The following is a 21,254-nucleotide window of genomic DNA, read 5'->3' on the forward strand; positions in this document are numbered from 1 at the left end:
AAAGGTGTACTAGCATAGCATAGCAATAGAAGGGCATGCTCTGATGGGCACAATAACTCAGATGTAACTATGTGTATATGAAAATAGAATAGAATGGCTATAGCTGGAAGCTATGAATTTACTAGAGAAAGACAAAGAAAGACTGATCTGATTAATTACCAGTTCAAAGCAAAATGTGGAAGCCAAAACACTTTCTTGGTATAGTATGAAGAGACTCACATTTCTTACAATGCCAGATACATAATGTGGGAATCAGACTTAGGACTTAACTAAAAAGTAGAGAAGACTCTAAAGAAGATTGAATTATCAGCTTGAGAAAAACTGCCATGCCAGGGTCAGGTCCTGATTGGAAAAGTGTGAGACCTCAAGTCTTAAGATAAAAAACAGTGGGTCAATGCACTGGAAAACTTTGTGTTCTGTACTGTGTATATCTTCAGAAAGGGCTTGCTCTTTAACACTAAGGGCCAATCTTTCTTACTTGAAGATGATGCAGGACTAGGCTGTTCAAGACAATACACAACCCACCTCCTCAGGAGTCACTCTTCCTCTCATCTGGACCAAAGACTAAAAACCAGACTATATTGGAAGTAATTGTGTAATCTATCCAGCTTTGTACTGGGTCTGCTAAGGAAGAACGGGGTGAACATATACAAGAAAGTGTAGGACTTAGCTGGCAGGACCATGTATACATGGGATTGGAGGCTGAGGGAATCAGACCAATGGCAAATCCTCTTTCATGATACAGATGATATAACTGGCGACGGTGACAGAGCGTAGTGCCAACACAAGAGCCAAGTAGGTTCTTGAAAGCTGAGAATAAGTGGTGCCTTTCTCTAAGTGAAATACAAATGCCAAAACTAAGGTGGCAAATGGTGGAAGAAAGAACCGAAATACTCAACCAAAGACTACATTTAATCACTCTGTCTACTGGAAGGGGAAATGCCATTGGAAGCTTCTGACACTGTTTCTGAAGCTGGTCAATATAGTCAGCCAAGAATGTTTTGTGTACAATTTGCTTAAAGTCATAAAAGATACGGGAATTGTGGTCTTCACCAATCTTGGCCCAGCAACAAAAAAATCAAATAAAAAACGGAAAATGAGAGTGGACTATTATAAGCTCAAGCAAGTGGCACCTACAATTGCAGGAGAGATGCCAGATGTAACAAAATCTTTCAGAAAAAAGGAATCAGGAATAATACCATGCCAAGACCTAATGAAGGTTGAGGCAGAAGAAAAAATAAGTAACACCAATCATTTCCTTTTTATACATTTTATTATTTTTTCATCATAGATTTTTTCATACCTTTTAAAAAATATTTCAGTGACATATTTATCTTGAGTACTGAATTTTTGGTTTCCCTTAACTTTTACATCTAATGCAAGTGTCTTTCTCACCTTACCCTAGTCCAGGCTCTGTATAACATGGCTTCAGAAACTTGGTAAATAGCCACTGCTCTGATGAATGTATTATTTCCTATTCCTAATGAGGAGAGACAAAAGAAGTAAATATTCACATGTAATAAACAAAAATATACATTCACATTCTTATCCTAGGGCTTTGTTAACTTTTTTGCCTGGTCATATATATTTCCTGAAGGAAACTAAATGATTTGGATATATAATATAATACTAAGTTGGTCCACAATTTCAATGGCATTATATACAGTGGATTAGGTGAGGTAGACATATGTATGTTGGTGACCTTGTTAAGATACACGTGGCCTAGTAGGTGGAAAATAAATCCTATGAAGATTCAGAGACTTGCTGCATCAGTGCAGTTTATGGTCTGGTACATGCCAGATCATCTCCACAGCAAAGGATAATTTATTGTATCCTTCATCTCTTGCTGCTAAGAAGGAAACACAATTCCTGACAAATAAGTATCATGAAAAACCAACAGCTTTGAGTTGAACACAGACAGAATAGTTAAGGACTCTTTGGGTTTTGGTTGTAATCCAAGTAGCTTTAACACATGGAACCCTTACATGAAGACAACACAACAGACTGTATGATATTGGATGTGTCTGTGGTAGGCAAAAGTCTCCATGGGAAGTGATAGCAGGACCCACACAGAGAACTGTATTGTGGACTCTAATGATCTGGGGTAAGGCTATGCCATCTGCAGTGGAAAAATATGTTCTATTATATAAACATCCATGGCATGCTAGGGGTCTTGATAGACACAGAACACCTAAATGGACTTCTAGTTACCATGCAGAGCTGGGTTCTGCCAAACTAATCTAGTCATAGGTTGATCAGGCCCAGTAGCAATTAATCATGCCAGCATCAGGCATGAACAGGGCCAGAGGGCACAAGTAAGCAACACAAGCAGGTGGCTCCGACTCCATGTCATCTACCACTGTCACATTGGCACACCTCACTTAGCACTTAGCATGCCCCTGCTGTGCATGGGGAATTCATTATGAATAGCTGATGGAGAAAGGAAAAGGCTGAGCTAAGGAAGGTCATAGATAAGCTGAGGTGGTATGTCAGCCAGAAATGTGTGGAATGCGAAATGTGTTACAGACCAACACAGGGTGGACCTGAAAAGACAGAGGCCAGGAGAAATCCTCCCAGGGTGTATAACTTCGAGTAATGCATATGTGGATTAAAAGTGGCCTGAGGTTAGAATATATGTGGGCTCATGAGCAGTGATGGATGAATCAGAAGATTGATCAAGAGTTTGTAAAGAGAATAATTTTAGGACTGGGAAAAAAATATTTTTGAAGGCAAAGTGTATAGATAGATCTATAGCAATGGTCATGAAGTGCAGAAAAAGAAGCAAACCAACGTGTAATGTGTGATAATTCCCAATTCATACCACAGATTGTCCATCAGAGAAGAAGCACTAAGTAATCAAGTATACACACCAGTTGGCATCATCCAGAGTCTGCCAGAATTTACCCAATTTTGGCAAAATGAAAGCATAAATGAAAGAGCCATTGTCTGAGGGGATGTTGATTGTGAATGGGCTCAACATCATGATTCTCGTTCAGCAACTGATCTAGGTATCGCTGCTCCCAAATGTACGTAACAGCAACAGAGCCCTGTGCAGATCCCTTAATGAGATGCCTTCTCACAAAGAGACGGTAATAAAGTGATGACATCAGACCCTTGTTACACTAAAAAGAATAGCAATTTTTCTCAAATTTTACTGACACTCACTTTTTTGCTTTGTCTACAAGACCACATCCAGTTCCACTCTCCAAGGCTTCACAGATAGTTTGACCAACATAGAATTCTTTCTTTTGGGGGGGGGCAGGGCTGGGTTTGAACCTGCCATCTCTGGCATATGGGGCCAGCACCCTACCCTTTTCAGCCACAGGCAGCATCCCTAGAATTCTTTTTAACATTGTCTTGGATTAAGTAACTCAGTATATCTGAGACTTCAGCTTAGAGATGATGTCCTCTGATATTGAGACTCCATCCTCCAAAATGCAATAGATAATCTAAGTCAACACCTATTAGATGATACCTATACACTAAGAATTCATGCCTCTGAGAATCGAGACTGGTACCATATAGCTTTCTATCCAGTAAACTATTCAGAGAATTTGTGTTTACCATCCCCACAACTTTTGATACTGTACCTCTAGAGGTCCTGATTCCCAGCAACTGAATATACCCACTAGGGCACATCACAAATATCCCTTTAAACTTTGGGATAACTTTAAGCCATGGTAGCTACCTGGTGGTTTGTAAGTTATTTTACCAAGAAAACAGTGAGCATGGAAAAAGTTACTATCCCTGTGGGAAAGCTGATGTAGACCACAGGCTGGAGGTAGAGGTGGTGCTTTGGGATGGATGGGTGCAGTAGGGAAGGCTGTATTTCATATCCCAGGGATACAATCGGCCATCTCTTGGTACCCTTTTTCCAATTTTGAGAGCAAATAGGTAACTCAGCCACTATCTGAGCAGATACAGGACTACAGACTCTCACATCAGTGATGAGAATCTAGGTCACCAAGTAAGTCATTCTTATCAGTAGAAATGAATCTAGAATGGGTACTGGAGGAGAGAAATATTACTAGTTGTGAACTCTTGACTAGCTACAGTAGCAGGAACTATAGTTTTTTTTTTATCATAAGTTTTTATACACATAGAAAAAGAAACAAGCTTGAATCTTGGTGTACCTGTTCTCAGGTAAAGTGAGTTTATTATCTGCAGTAGGTACATCTGAGTGGCACAAGGAGTGGATGGCAGTGAGTACTGTGGTGCTGTGCTCAGATTTTTCTTTAGGAATAAAACTTTTGTTATCTTAGCTGTCAGGAAGTTTGGTTACTGAAAGCTTACAGATGAACCCCACCCCCCAAATTATCCCCAGCTTGGGTCTTTTGATTGTTGTTGTAAGAATACAAAGCATCGTTTCCTGGCCTACACTGGGGACCTCTCTGAAGGGGCTTGCTGGTGCTCTATTGGATTGGCTGAGTCTTTGCTGCAACTGTATCACAGTTCAACTACTTGCTTTGCCCAGTCTGACTCCCCCTAGACAATGACAGATATTGTCCTGAAAGTATCCCCAATATACTTGTTGCATGCAAATCTCAGATGTTCAACATCTATAGAGAAGCTGAGCTAGACAGGATTCCATCACATTGTCAGGGTTCACTAAATGAAAATACATTTTCTTATAGTTGCGCATTTAAATATTAAAAGCAAATCTATTGTATAGAGATAATTTTTCTTTTATTTAATTCCTTACTTCAACTTTTTCTCCATTAACCTTAATTTCTGTTTCTGTTTGCTTTCTTTTTGATAACTTTAGTTAATATCAAGAAAAAATAAAGTTTAGGAGACTTGTTCTTTTTCTTGGCCTCACCACTAACCAATGCTCTGAACTTGGAAGAATTAAGTTTCTCTGAGTAAGAGTTGGTTCATTTGTTAATTGAGCAGGCTTTATAATCTTTAAAGTATCTTGCAACTGTGAAAGTTAAATATTTTATTTTTCATCAGGCTTTTGCATATTAAATCATATTAAGATTTGAGATACAGAGTTACTGGATGTGAAGAAAAAAAATGCTAAAGAAATGTTTGAATCTTATGGCATAGGGTCCTAGTCATTCTAAAAATAAATACAAGTTGCATGAACACTATTGGATAATGCTAATAAGATAAAGAGAAACTTCCCAATGGCCGATGACTTCCAGCAGACCATGTAACACTGATGCAAATAATTCATTATATTCTTCAAGAATCTGCAGTATTTGTGATATGAGAATTTGTAGACTTGATTGAATTCATGATTTCTTCATTCAGCAATTACTCATCAAGTACCTGTTTTGTGCCCAGACTATACCAAATTCTGGGAATATAGAGATTAATGAGATAACAATCTTAATTCTTGAATAGCTCAGAGTCTAGTGGGAGAAACAGACATACACAAAGATATTACAATGCATAAGATCTGCTACAATAGAGGATAAGCAGAATGCTGCTGGTGGATTTTGTAATGATCTTATGCAGACAGGATACATTCTTCTACAACGATTGACTGTCAATCAGTTTGAGTAAGCCTGCATTTTAATAAAGGTGATCTGATCATTCTATTGTAAGTCATCAAGGCACCTCCTTGAAACCAACAATTATATATCTACATCAGCTCTGCCATTCTACTGGGATATTCTAAATTCCTTTTCACAGGAGCTCTTATCCACTGTCTATGTTAACTTAAATATCACACAAATAATTCTTACTAAAGAAAAGTAGAGGAAAGACCACTAATTGAAAATAACCTTTGTTAGACCAAGATTATGATTCTTGGCTGGGTAGCTCCCAAACAACTCAATGAGCAGAGAGGAAATGTGAAGTAAAGGGAAAGAGAAATCTATGGGAAAAAGAAAGACTCCAGCAAATGAGGGATTATTTTATGGCTAGAGGTAAATAACATACTATGTTAGCTTGTACAATGCCCACATTTTCTCCTTCCTTCTGTAAACCCATGTACAATGTTGTTGTGCTCACTGATAATTAAAAAGCAGAAGGTACCTAAAGTCAACAATTTTTGTCTACCCTTTACTCAATTCTAACCTCACTGATGAGCTAATGCTAGTGACCTGTATAGGTAGTAGCTAGTGGGTCTGTGTGCTTTAGGGAGGGAGAGGAGATTTGGGCAAACTGGGGAATGCATTGAAATTGGTGAAGGAGAAAAGAGAGATTATCCTGGACTAGAGGGTAATAAATGGCTGTGTATCTTGGAGGAATGAAAAACTATGATAGATCATTCAAACTGAGGCAATTTTCTTTTTTTTCTTTCTTTTTTTTATTTTACTATTATTATTTTTTTTTATTGAATGGTAACTATGTACATTAATGCACTTCTGGGGTACAGTGTGAGGTTTTCACATGCAATCCAAAATACTTCCATCAAACTGGTCAACAGAACCTTTGTGTCGTTTTCTCAGTTATTGTTTTAAAACGTTCACATTCTACTCTTAGAAAGATTCACTTGTACCCCTGTAAGATAAACCTCAGAAGTGATCCCTCCAATCCCCCTCCCTCCACCCCTTCCCCTCTCCCTTCTCCCTCCCCTGAGGCAATTTTCAGAGTAAAACCTGATGCCAAAGATTAAAATTAATTCATGTTTTGAAATATTTATTTATAGACTAACCCCTGACTTTAAATCTCACCTTGCCTTTCAAATAGTGTTACTCAAAAGCCTTTCTGAAAAATTCAGAATAACATATACCATATATATTAAAGTCAACTTAGAAATACTTTCTATTGATTATATGAACATTAAAATTAAAATACTCAGAACAGTTATTCTTATTATATGTTTATACACTTTAATTCATTTTTGTATCTCATTCTGTGTAATTGGAATTTTCCTGAAAATACTTTTTCAAATCGACTTATTGTTAATTGCTTAATTAGAATCTCTTGTAGTCAGGCCTTCAAGTGACTTCTCTAAAAACTGTAATACATTTCATTGAGGGACTGAGGTTCATGAAACTTCAGAAAGCATTCTGAAGACTATTCTCTGTTCTAATTTCTTCCATATGAACTTTATAATTATTTTAGAACCAATATTTTCACAATCTTTTTGCCTCCAATCAAAAGCCATTTCTTCAAAATATATTTTTAAAAATAAGACACCAGCAAAAAAAAAAAAAGTCTCAAATTAAGCTATCATTATAATTCATCCAAATGTTTTGTCAAATTCATGTCCCTGATAACTTGGGCAATCTCAATTTTATTTTCACTTTGAATTGGCATAGAAATTTTCAAATTAAAAAACAGATGCTGTATCAAAAATCATTTTCATGAATTGATATATTCCAAATCACAAAACAGAATTTTCAAAATTAAATTCCATATGCTATTAGTATTCTTTTAATGTGTTCCCTTCCTCCAGTGCTTTCATAGGCATACATTTTAATGTCTTTCTGCTTGCAACATTTTGTTCATTAATTTAGCTTGCTAAAAGCTTCAAATTGGAAAGTATGGGTAATCCATTTATTGAATAATTAGAGTAAGTTTTGCCAATTGACCTTCAAGGAAAAACAACTCAAATTTAGAAATCTCACTTTTTAAACACATTTTGTGCCATTGTAGAAAAATGAGAATGAATTAAAAAGTAGTTACTCAAGTGTTCAAACACTCTAAAATCTGATTGATTCTGTGCAGCAGAGAGGAAGCACACAACATTTTCTAGTTTTTACCTCATAAGTTTCTTAATTTACTAAGAATATTTCCCCCCAAAAAAACTATACTTGCCCAAAATTTAAATTTATAACAATCACAAAACTAATAACTGAATCTTCAGTTTTGATCTTTAAAAAGTTATAGCATTAAAATAACACAGTATTTTAATTTTTACCTGAAATAAACTTCCTAAAGCTCCCCAACTATCCACCTCACAACCCAGATCATGGTAGAATCTATGAGTCATAGGTGGTGCCAAGAGAAAAAGGAAGAACTTATTCCTGGACTCTAACAGTCATTGCTGATATCCTTTGAATCAAGTCACTCCTAGCTCTGTCTGCGTGCCTTGTGTGTATAATTCCCAGAGCTCTGTCTAGAGATATCCAGTAGTGTGCCTGAGTCAGCCCCTGACAGCTTGTGTGCATCTCTTCCCAATTCCACATTAATAACTCCAGTTTCAGAGCTTGAAATTGTTCATGGTGGAACTATTTATACACAGAAATTGGCAGAGGCTACAAGTCATAGTTCCTTATCCCATACTTCTATCCTTAGAACTGGTTGTTAAATGCTCACCAGTGCACTATTGTAACAAAACATGCTGTCTTCCCTAGGCACGGCAGGCAGCTGTTCCTTTGTGAGTATTTTCCACTGGAAAAGGATTCTGCAATAGGAAGGTTCATGGTCAGGGCAAACCATGCCCCCAAGTGTGGCTAGGACAATTCTAGGGATCACTCGCTGTGCTAGAGCCCTCTCTTGTTTAACTTTTGAACCTGAGATATACACTTTTGTAACAATGCATGGAAAATAAATAAATAGCTTCATTTAAATGAGTTAGGATGGTTTTGGTAGAACCTCACTGTCGACTGCCTCAGCTTCTGCCATAATCTTGTCTAGTCTTACATAAAACACATGCTGTGATCAGAGGTGATAGCCTGTAATCAGGATTCTCTGTTAGCATATGGTTAAATATGCGGTATACAATACTCTTTTCCTTGCCCCTGTCACACAAAACATAATTTATGTTCCTCTTTCAAGGGTGGTATGCCAAGTGCTTGTCAATACAAAAATTAAATGTGTGCACACATAAGAAGCCAATTTCATCTGGATTTCGGCAGTGGGAAAAGTGTTGGACACTTAGTATAACAATGTCCCATGTTAACAGATAGCAATTCGGGTGGGGAGAGAAGCAGAGTGCAGGCAGGGTGATTGTATCTCAACTTTTAGCAATGATCCTAGTGGAGAAAGTATTTTTTCAGCTTCTCTGAAATGAAGTTTTTCAAAGGGCTGAAACTCAGTTTTTAAGTGATTGGGTTATACATATTTATACGTGTTCTATTTTATGGCCAAAAATTTTTATAGCCTACTCCATTTGGGGATTAATCCAAAATGATATTTACAAAAACTACACACTAGTAACTGAGTATAGTTTCAACAAAATAGATGATAAATAGTTGAAGGTTACTTAGAATATCTAAGGAAAAATCAGGTATTTAAAAATAAAGTATCAACAAAAGTCTATTCATTTTCTATAAGTGTGGTAACAAACTACTACAGTCTTAGTGGCTTAAAGCAATATAAATTTATTCTCTTGTAGTTGTATGGAGTGGAAGGTCTGACATGGGTCTCCACGAGCTAAAATCAAGTCATCAGCAACTGGTGCATCCCCAGAAGTGTTAGTAGAAAATCATGCCCATGCCCTTTCTCGCTTCGAGAGGCCACCTGCATTCCTTGGCTTGTGGTCTTCCTCCAGCTTCAAAGCTGGCAAAGTTGCATTTCTCTGGCCATTCTTTGATAATCACATGTCCCACTCTCTGACCACATCTTAGAAAGATACTCTGATTTTAAGGACACATGTTAAGGACATTTATGAATGATCTAATATAATGTCCTTACCTCAAGATCCTTACTAATTGCAACTACAAAGGTAATGTATTCATGGGTTCATGTGATTAGTATGTGAACATCTTTTAGAGGGGCTATAAGTCTGCTTGCCACACAAGTATTATTTTCTTAGCAAAGACTATAGTATGTCCCTTGGAAAGGCTATAGAGCTCAATCTTCTATAACTGCTCTGAAAGGACAGGAAAAAATACCTAAATTTAAAATAATTATTAGAATAAAAAAATCACAAATACATGCACCAACATGTTCCCCCCACCCCGCCCCATGGGTATCAGCTACTTCTTTCCCATATGAAACTGTAGCCAGATACAAGATTCAATACTAGATAATTTCTTCATTACTGTAATTTTTCAAAACTTTTGTTCATGGTAGCCAGCTGTCTATTGTTTGGTTAGGAATTAATTCTGTAATTGTTTTAAAAAAAAAGAGTTAGCTGTCCAAGGCCACACAGGTGGCTCAGGTGCATTTCAACAGCACTGCTGTTAGTTTCTCTAATTAGAGCCAGGATTCTGGAGGCACACATTTCTTTTTTCTTTCTTTTTTTTTTCCAAAGGCTGCATGCCCACTCAATTAAATGAAAGGAATAATCACTGAACGGAACTCCCTCAGATCTTGTCCAAATGTTGTGTACATTTTAATCCAAAGTTTACTACAAAGATAAATATAAATGGAGGTATATTAGGCACAATAGTGTTTTACTTTTAATAATAGAACATCGGTCAAATTTAAAGTGAAATGGCTATGACTGATCATTTACACATATGTTTCTGTTAAATATCTTTGTATAAACAAACACAAACCTCCATAAAATAAGATATGTGCAATTTTAGAAAAAGGTTTCTTAAGAGAAAATTTTCTCAAAGCGGTCTTACACAATTGTTCTAAATAAAGTAAAAAAATATTTGGAAATAGGAGTTACGCAACACAACTGCGCAAAGGGGATAATCCCCGATAAGGAGAAATGTTGAAAATGGATGAACTTATGAAGGGAAAACGATCTGTAAAAGTGTAAATTCAGTTGAACATACTAATCATTTTCACTCTCCAAAGACGAATTTGTACTATCACTGTTTTGAAATATCTAGGATAAATGGCTTTTGAGATTATAAACTTCCAATGAAAAAAATGGAAGACATCATTTGAAATTTAAGTTAAGAATATTTGTCACTTACAAATAGTTATTTTTTAAATTCTTTATCCTTGTTAGTTTCCTAAGGTTACTGTCATGAAGAACTGGGTTGCTTAAAATAATAGAAATTTATTCTCTCATAATTCTGGGTGATAAGTAAAAAAATCAAGGTTTTGACTGGGCCATGCTCCCTTTGAAGCTCCCAGGGACAATCCTTCCTTGCCTTTTCTGTCTTCTGGGAGCCCCAGGCGTTCCTTGGTTTGTGGCAACATGAGCTCCAATCTCTGCCTCTGGACTATATAACATCCTCTGTGTGTGTGTGTGTCTACTTTCTCCTCTTATAAGAACACCTCTCCTATTAAGTTAAGGGTCCATTGTGACTTCATCATAACTAATTATACCTGTAAAAAACCTGTCTGATAACTACTTAGTCAGAATTGGGGTTTGAGAATAGAAAGTTAAGTGCAGAGTTTAGCAAATAAGGGACATTCTAAGGCACTGGAAGTTATCGACATACCTTCTTTAGTGGAATAAAATTCAACCCCATGACTATCTCATTTTATAAAATACTGGTTCTCTTACAAGGCTTACAGAATTGATCACTCGGGAATTTATGTGGATGTTTGTATCTAATTTTTTAATAGATTAAGAATTAGTCTAAATTGTAAAATCTGTTCACATTGGGTCATGAAGTCAGTTGTTATTATTATTGCATTCAAATAGTTTGAATATGATTTTAGTGTACTGATAACATTGATTATATTTTGTAGTTTGTGTTGTTAAGATATATGTTCAATAAAGTAATTAAGGTAATGGTGATATGGGACAAATTCTATGCTTTATTTTCTGTTCTCAAACCCTAATTTTGAAGATGTCCAACCTTCTCTACTAACTTAATGATATACTAAATTTTATGAAAATTATGTATGTGTATGTGGTTGCCTGAAATGTTTCCTGAAAAGTCATCTTTTTTTTTTTTTTTTGGTAGAGACAGTCTTACTTTATGGCCCTTGGTAGAGTCCTGTGGTGTCACACAGCTCACAGCAACCTCCAATTCCTGGCTAATTAGGTGATTCTCTTGCCTCAGCCTCCCAAGTAGCTGGGACTACAGGTGCCCGCCACAATGCCCAGCCATTTTTTTGGTTGCAGTTTGGCTGGGGCCAGGTTTGAACCTGCCACCCTCGGTATATTGAGCTGGCACCCTAACCACTGAGCAACAGGTCCTGCCCTGTCATCTTTCTTTTTTAAGTAATGCATGAGTGGTGATAGATTTCTATTAGAGAAATTTAGACTAAAATCTAATTCTTAAATTGGCTACAAATTCTACTCTTTGGCAATTACCACATATAGCAATCCAGCTGAATTAAGTACTTGCCTGTATGGAAATATTCTAAGTAGTCACCAACCAAACTTTTTATAAAGAGTTTCAGAGAAAGAAAAGACTATTCATGTTTCTTATCTCATCCAGGCATTTTGTATTACATTAGAAGTATAGATCCAACATTTAAGTTATGTAATTTTCTACTAGGTTATTAAATACATTTTTCTTTAATCTGCCACAAATGGTTTTTGGACCGTGATAAATAAATAAACAGGCTTCCTACCATGGCAAGACAGGAACCCTAATGCGCAGCCTACCTAGGCACATGTTTCCTTCTGAGGTCTTGCCATTTGGTTGGTACATGGTTGGGATGATACATATATTCTGGTTTCCCTGATGCAATGTAGTTAACACCTGTTGTGTTCATTTGCCTAGCGTTTTTCCTGAATTGTTTTTATAAGTAACAAATAAATGCATTAAAATAGACCAGAGTGGGTTTGGTAGATTTTAATATGATACTTGTAGTTTCTTTCAGTTTTAATGACTAGTGTGTAAAGCTCACGTACATCAATAATGGTGCTCTTTTTAACAGTTGGCTAAAAAAAAAAAAAAAAAAAAAAGATGATTGGCAATAACTTATTACTCTTTTCTAACTCCTCCCAGACACGGCATAGTCTCTCTTTATGGAGAATAGGCCTGGTTTTTCTGTGCTAAAACAAAATGCACTCAGACGTGGTGATCTGTGGTCAGTTAACTGCTTTGACCATGAATAATGGTAGGAAAAGAATTCTGTACCATGGCAGTCGCAATGAATAGTCTTAGGACTTTTATTTCTCACAAAAATATTAGGATGTCACATAGAAACCTGTGTACACATAATTAACTTTGCATTTTGCCAAGAATATATTTTGAAGCTGTCCCGCTCCCATTAACAGGAAAGGCATATTTTTAAAGGTAAAAACTCAAAGCATGACCTTCTTAGTCATGCCCAATTTCGCCAGCAAGTTCCAATCATCTAACAAAAATTGAGAAAGAAACAAAGGAACCATATAAAATAGCATACAGTGACATATCAGCAGAATTTGAAACAATCAGACAGAATGAGGGACCCCCAAGAGAGAAGAAAGCTATTTGGCTGGTTGACTAATTATATGCACTAATAGATTTCCACTGGGCCCTCTGGTTTTTAAGAGAGTTCATTTAATTGCTGGATCAAATTGGATGTATTTCCAGGCTCTTCTCATGGTCAGGGCATGTAGAAACAGAGCAAAATCGAACGTTAGAAAACTTGAGTTCAGACACTTCCACTTTTCAGTTTTCTTTGAATATTCTGCATCTCAGTTAATTACCAATACAAGGGAAAAAGTAATAATAATTTATCCCCCAAACTGTTCTGAGCATAAGCATGAGAAAGACAATTGTAGAATTTGAAGAATTATATAAATGAAACTATCATTATTAATCTGAATTGACTTGAGCTGTATCTTTACAGTGATGTAATAGCTTTTAATTTACGCCCTGAACATGTAAATAAGTTTCTTTCCCTTTGAGAAATGCCAAGATCTTCTCTTCCTGACTTTTTAACCTAATGCATAGAGAAAGTTCTATTTCATAGATGATCTTGATAAATGCCACTCTATTAAAAATGAATACAATTTGCTGTCTGAGGATTCTGAAGCAGTAAGCATCCCGTGCTTCACTTCTGCAACCAGACTTCTCAAGAATCACCATTACATGGAAACTTTCCCACCATCATTTAAATCACCCTAGCAATTTAGCAGTCACATGAGTAAGTGGCTTTTGTGTGTGATTTATATAAAGTTGCTAACATGAATTTATTTGCATTTGTCTGTTTTCTTCACTAGTAGAGAAATTTATCCAAGGCACGATCTTGTCTTCCATTGTTATTTATTTATTTGTAATGTGACTAACCTTTAAATCTATATAATTTGAAAGACTGATAATCAGAAGGAATCTGTTGAGGACTTCTCTTTGACATCTCATCATAAATAGCATACAATGGTTGAATAAGTTTCCTCATATAGTGTATGTGTATAAGACCACTGGATATCACTGAGTAAACTTGAATTCGGGCAGGTAAGAGATAACCATATACAAATGAAGACAGAATTAAATATAAGCTTATGCTTATTGATGAACTGAATTCCTGATAATACTCCAAATTGTGTATATATATTTCAGACTGATGGAAATTCATGATTAAATGATATAAATTATAAGAGTAACTTGTGATAATTTTTCTGAAGTACTGATATGTAAAAAGTTTTACTAGCAAAGTGAAATAAATTTCAGGAACATCAGTCTAAAAAGCAAATAAATGATGTCTATTTACCCTTTACCTATAAAAGCTTCAGGATTACCCAATCCCCTCCATTATATCTATGGTTTCTGTTACAATGCTTTTGTTCCAAATGAAAAAAAATGTGAATTATGAATTCCTCAGGCAAATTTGTAACTTAGTATGGCTAGTGAACTCATAATGAGCTACATTATTAGAAAAAGCATTTTGTTATGGAACATGGTTTTTACTTGCATACTTATTTCTGTTCATTAAAACAATGAGCACATCATAATGAATAAAACATTTGTATGCCATTTATTACATCCACTACTAAAGTGTCAATACTGACCAGAAATTGAATTCATACTCTCTCACATTTATGCCAAAATCCATTGAACACACATGTAAAATTACTAAGAAAACAAAAGATCAGGCTTCCTAGAGACTCAACCTCTGTATATCTTTCAGAAACCTAAATATTATTCATTTTATAAGATGGATAACATGAACAAATGGAATATGACCTTTTGTGGCATATGGATAAAATAAATTTAATTTACTTTGTGCTAAATATCATTCTGTAATTATAAAAATGCACTATTTTAAAGACGGAAAATAACTAGAAAGGATTTGTAAAGGTATAGGGAATTCTGTTGCCTTGAAGTCATAAATCTGTATAGAATAACAAACACAAGTACTAATATGTATGGTAATAGCTCACTGACCAGATGCCATCAGGGACTAAGTAATTATACATTAACAATTTTCCAGTCTTGAATCTTACCACTTTTAAACACCAACATTTCAAAATGTTAACAATATATAGAAATTCCTTCTAATATGTCATATGTTTTTCAGCATAGAAGAAAATATCCTTTATTACAGTTTACACTACTGAAAATTAAAAACAAACAATAAAATGAGTAATTTACACCTTTAGGTAAAGGGAATTTTCAATTAATCCAAAAATATATAAAAATATGTTACATTAAAAAATAAAGAATATTACAGACATTTCCATTCTTAATATGGGAACTATGTGAAATTAAAATAATCAAAATTCATAGAATTCTCCTCACTAAGTTTAGTTAAAAAGTACCAGCCAATTACAAAGATGAATTCGTATGGTTGAAAGGAATATCCACCCATCTCTAAATTCATTTTAATGTTAATTATCTCCATTGATTTTACTCACTTGAAGTATGTAATGGAAAGATGGAGGTAAAAATTGATATGAACAGCAATACTGGATGAGGAAGAGTGGCAAGTCACAATAGCAGATGCTCTCAAATCTCTCAATGAAATTTGAGAGATTACTCTCATAAGTAATCAGTCATTAAGCCACAGAAGTTAATCTATAGTTAAAATCATCATCACCATCATCATCATCACGAGCACTTAAAAGATGAGATAATTCATGTTGAGTGCCAATTAAGTGGACTAGAGTGTTTGTAGAAAAGCTTTTCGAATTAGGTAAGATTTAATTTGACCCACAAGAAAGAAAACGCTTACAGGAATGGAAAAGGAGGCAGCGTTGTTCTTTCCTCACAAGCCATAATGCTGAAAGGAACCTTGTCTTTCCCTATTCGTGGTAATATCTCATAAGTGGGTAAGAACTGGCTTGTAAAAAATCATATTCATGTAGATATTAATTCAGTGCTTCACTTTGCATATTACTTGTTTTTTGTTACCATAGCCATGAATCATGTCTGGCTACAAGCCAGTAAAATGGCAGATTCAGGCTTAAATTACAGGAAGGGAAAGAAAATAAAAACCTGTGGCTTTAAAACATCACTTATTTTTAATAGTAGAGTATATAATGTGCTTATAATTATGAATGAGTCCTTTTGGCATTTTGTGAACAAAAGAATTATCAATAAAATAAAACATGTTTCAATCAAATTTTAAACTGCAATATGGTCATATCTTTCTTAAAGGATGGGTTTTAATAAGTAAAATTATTCTTGAAGTTAGGAAGTATTCATTTCTTTTCTTTTTTAAGGTGTTATATGGAATGGCTTTTAAGATTAAAGTATCATAAGGCTAAAATATTTAACTACTCATTTATAATTAATAGGAAATTATTTATAGCAAAATGGTGAAGAAGTTAACTTTGAAGTGAGATATACTTGGATCAAATCTCAGTTCTTCTATTTATTTCTACTTGAATTTGGTAAAGTTAGTTTCTTCCTAATAAAATGAGGGTAATGTTCAATGCATGCCCCTTAAGTTTGGGGGGACTTTTTTGAGTGTGTATGTATGCAAATTTGTGATAATGCTTTTTCTCTATTTAGCATGTGCCTGACTCAGAGTAAGAGCTCAATGAATGTTAGCAACACATATTATATACTTTTTGCATCTTAATAGCACACATTGACTGTTTGATAGGTTTGCTATCTAACAGTATAGCTGAAAGCCTAGAATGTAGGAGAAATGAAGCACAATCTGGAGTATGCTAAATTAATTGAGTTAGTCCCTTCCTTCCCTAGACTGTAAGTTCTAGCTTGCTCAAAGAATCTCTTTCTAATACTTCCTAGGTTAGTCCTACCTCCTTTTTAGAATTCTTCTTACTCTAGAATTATTAGATAATGAGTTATTTTCTCTAAACTCCTTTGCCTTTTTCTATAAGATAGTTGAAAGCAGAGACTGTGCTAGTCACTTAGGTCAGCTCCTTTACCTTATATCTTTCAGTGAGAATGTATGACACCTTTGCCATACAATTAGATACCCTTCGTCACAGCTGCACCAAATTTTTTCAGATTTTGGAAATGTACTGTTAGATGGCTCTCAAGAAATATTGCATATTTTTATCAATGAAATGTAAAAGTGAACAATATTTTAAGTCTGATGGTTTTAGAAGTTCTTGCTTTTGAGCCCTGCACTGAGATACAGTGAGCATTATGTTGATAGTAGCTATCGGATAGTCAGTACAATTCAAAATGCTTTGGGTACCTATTTCCCCATCTTCAGTTAAATAGTTGAGTTACCTTAATGTGCACCCACCAAACAAAAAATCGATGATGTACAAAAAGCCTATCTGTATCTATGTATATCTTTGAATCTCTCTGTGTGGGTGTGTATGTGTATACTTGACCAATAATTAGACACTTAAAAATGTCAAGAAATATGCCTTACATACATAAAACAAAATAACTGTTTCAGTCAAGAAATGATGGAAGTTATTTAGTAGGCAATGGTGTAACATTTGATCTATCAGCATCTGAGCTATAGGCAGGCCAACATCATTACCAGGATCCTGAGAAAGAAAATTATGAGAGAGAAAGCGAGTGCATATTATCCCAACCCTATCTAGCTCAAGTCCTCAGAAGCCAGGAGTAATTAAATATCTTTGCACATATAGCAAAATATCTTGAATGAAAGAGAAGAACCTGTCTTCAACAGGAAGCAGAGGCACAAAAACAAAACAAAACAAAACAAACCACAGTAGGTTTCTGAATGCAGAGTTCCATCCTACAAGTCTATGGGGATTCAAAACTTGCTTTCCCTCTTCCTGCTGTCCTCTCCTATTTCAGTCTTGTCAGTATGCTTGCTTGTTTGCTTGTTTTCCTCTTGATGGAGTGTCCAGTGTTTTACCAGGCTGACCACTTCCCTTCCCTTGCTACCTGTCTAATATTCAGTTGTCCTGTTCTGAGTGACTTAACTCTCATGCTTAGCTTGAGTCCCATCAAGACTGGATCCATATACTAATGCCCTGTCTCGGATTCTGAATATATTTTCTGAGATTTGGGGTATATGGCACATATTTTAACATAATTAAACATGACCATTTTAAAATTTGGACCAAAGTAGCTGTACTTTGGAGAAAACCTAGGTGAAATATTCTTATAATTAGAAAAAAAAAATTACAAGTTTGATGAAGAAAATGTAATGCAGCAGTTTGGCTTTCTTTCTTTCTTTCTTTTTTTTTTTTTTTTTTGCAATTTCTGGCCAGGGCTGGATTTGAACCCACCACCTCCAGCATATGGGGCAAACACTTTACCCTTTTGAGCCACAGGCACCACCTGGTAGTTTGGTTTTCAATCAGGAGGTTAAAAATTTTTAGTTAATAAATAAATAAAATTTAATAAATAAAACTATGAAATTAAAACAAAAAATATACTTGACAAGGATTGGGAAATGTTAATACTAACATTCGAATTTGTAATCAGTGGGAATGTAAAAATCAAAGGGTCATTTAATCATGCTTAAAGAACAAGTTAGGGAATTCATTATAGACTAATCTTATTTTTGTTTCTGATTGGTAGTTTAAGGGAAGTTATAAACAATAAATATGAAGGTGAATAGTGCATTTAACATAGTTATTTATGAGCATCTGAAAGATTGCCCTCTTCCATTGGGAGCTCACACAGCTTTGAAAGGAATACCCAGAAAGTAGAAAGGTGACAGAGAATGTCTACGGTGTTTATCAGAGCAATGAACCCATTCTGGCAGCAGATAGTATGGTTGTGGCTCCATAGCTCTCACGGCTCTGTCATGGTATCTTCGTGGATAAAATGTGGGAATACAGTAGCTGCTGGTAAAGTACAGCAAATTGAGGAACAGGTGATTGCTGATTAATTGATTGTCATCCAGTAATAAGGTTTCAAACAATATGTTTTAGAGCTCAGCTCCTTCAAAAACATCCCATTCAACAGTTTTATTCATGGATATTTTGAACACAAAGGAGTCATGATAATTTTATTTGTAGATGACACAAATCTAGATTGGTCGTTAACACATTGGATGCAAGATTTGGATTCTAAAGATCTTAACAAGTTTGAAGAATGGCCGGAATAAAAAAAAAAAAAAAATTGGGGTGGTGCCTGTAGCTCACTGTGTAGGGTGCTGGCCACATACACCCAGGCTGGTGGGTTCACGCTCCACCCAGGTCAGCTAAACAACAATGACAACTGCAACAAAAAAAGCCAGATGCTGTGGTGGGCACCTGTAGTCCCAGCTACTTGGGAGGCTGAGGCAAGAGAACTGCTTAAGTCCAAGAGTTTGAGGCTGCTGTGAGCTGTGATGGATAATAAAATAATAAATAAATAGATAAATTTGATGGTTGATACAAAGCTTCACACTTCTAAAATTTTCAAAAGACAAACAAAACTTCAGATAGAATAAGATTAAAATCAATGAATTAATATTAGTTTATGTAAAAAAAGATTTAGGGGACCCCCCCATAGCTCTAAGGTTGACACAAGGTAATACTTGTATGGTTTATGACTACCACAAATGAATTTAGTATGTATTGATGGAAACACAGTATACAGAACAAGACTAGATTATACTGTGACCACAATTAGTGAAGTTGGGGTACATTCCTAGAAATATAGTATATAGAACAAAAATAAACTCAATTTCCTCTACTCTGGGTTTGGCTTTCTGAATCACATTTTAAGGGAAAGCAGCAGACTGTGAGGATTGATTTTGGGAGTCACCTTGACTGAATTAGGGATTCACAGATATCTGGTAAGGCATTATCTATTCTCAATGCTTCAATAGTCATAGAGTGCATCCTTCTTCTATTGAAAGGGAAAACCATGTGATCTGACATTTGATTAGAATGATTCAGCTGCCCCAGATGTGTCTGTGAGGGTATTTCTAGGACTAATTGGGAAAGACTTGCCCTTAACATGGGCAGGAGCCATCTAATCAGCAGGGAGCTCCTGATGGGATAGAAAAGTGGAGGAAGGGTAAATTTTGGCTCTCTCTTCCGTAGACAGAATGCCCACTCTTTTCTTGCCCTACAGTGACAGCACTTCAAGTTTTTTAGCCTTTGGACTCTAAGACTTGCAATAGCAGCCCCCCAGCTGCTCCAACCTTGGACCTCAAACTGAGAGTTACTTCATGAGCTTCCTTGGGGTGAAGGTTTTCAGAGTGAGACCTTGCCATGTTACTGGCTTCCCTGGACCTCCATCTTGCAGATAGTCTATCACAGGACTTCTCAGCTTCCATAATTGAGTGAGCCAATTCCTCTTATAAATCCTTCTCATTAATCTTGCTTCCTACATCAGTTCTGCCTCTCCAGGGAACCCTGGCTAAAACACTAGAAGGGTTTACTGGGATAATGGTGAAAGGTTTTGTACGGAACACCCCCAATGAAGTGCGTATTAAAGTGTATATTAATGCTCATGTGTGGAAGAAGATAGCAGATATCAAAGGCAAGGCCAGAGGAATTCATGAGTAGGACACAGCCAGTGACTCACTTGGACTCAAGTGTAATATGATACCAGGACAAAACAAGGCAAATTTGATGTGAATTTGAAACCTATTCCTATCAAATGACAATTTGGCTCAGGAAGTACCTTTTAGTCACAGATGTTATCAGTTGAGAATAGACTAACCAGAAGGAACACCATAATTCAAGTTAAGATAGGTTAGTTGCTGTAAGGAAGCCAGAAATTATCAATAACATACCTTCAATATCAGAAATAATGTTTTTGACAATGTCTAACTGTAGTAGATTACACATTATTGTGAATTATGGGAAAAATCATCTGTGACATTTAAGGTACATTTATTACAGGAAGGTATTGCAATCACATGGCAATCAACCAGAGTATATAATCTTTGTAGTACTTTCATATGGGAGGAGTGTTCTTTTCTTTAGGCTTGGCAATGTGACTTACTTCAGCCAAGGAATTTGAGGGGACATGCCTCATGAGACTCAAGGAAGAAACTTAAAGGGCTATTGGGAGTTTCTGTCACTACACCCTTTCTTCTGCCATGAGAACAAGGTAAGAACTAACAGTCAACCTGAATGCCCAGTGATGAGACATATGGAACACAGCTGAAGACTTACTATAGATGCCCATCTGAGGTCCAATGTGAGGACTAAGACTTTGTTGTTGTAGGCCACCAAGATTGGGGATTTGCTACTGAAAACTTACCTGGATAAATCTGACTCATGAAACACAGAACCCAAGGAAAGTAGCTGTGATAAGGCACTGAGG

Source organism: Otolemur garnettii, unplaced genomic scaffold (assembly GCF_000181295.1).
Source record: "Otolemur garnettii isolate 467f Iridium unplaced genomic scaffold, OtoGar3 scaffold00009, whole genome shotgun sequence".
Lineage (NCBI taxonomy): Eukaryota > Metazoa > Chordata > Mammalia > Primates > Galagidae > Otolemur > Otolemur garnettii.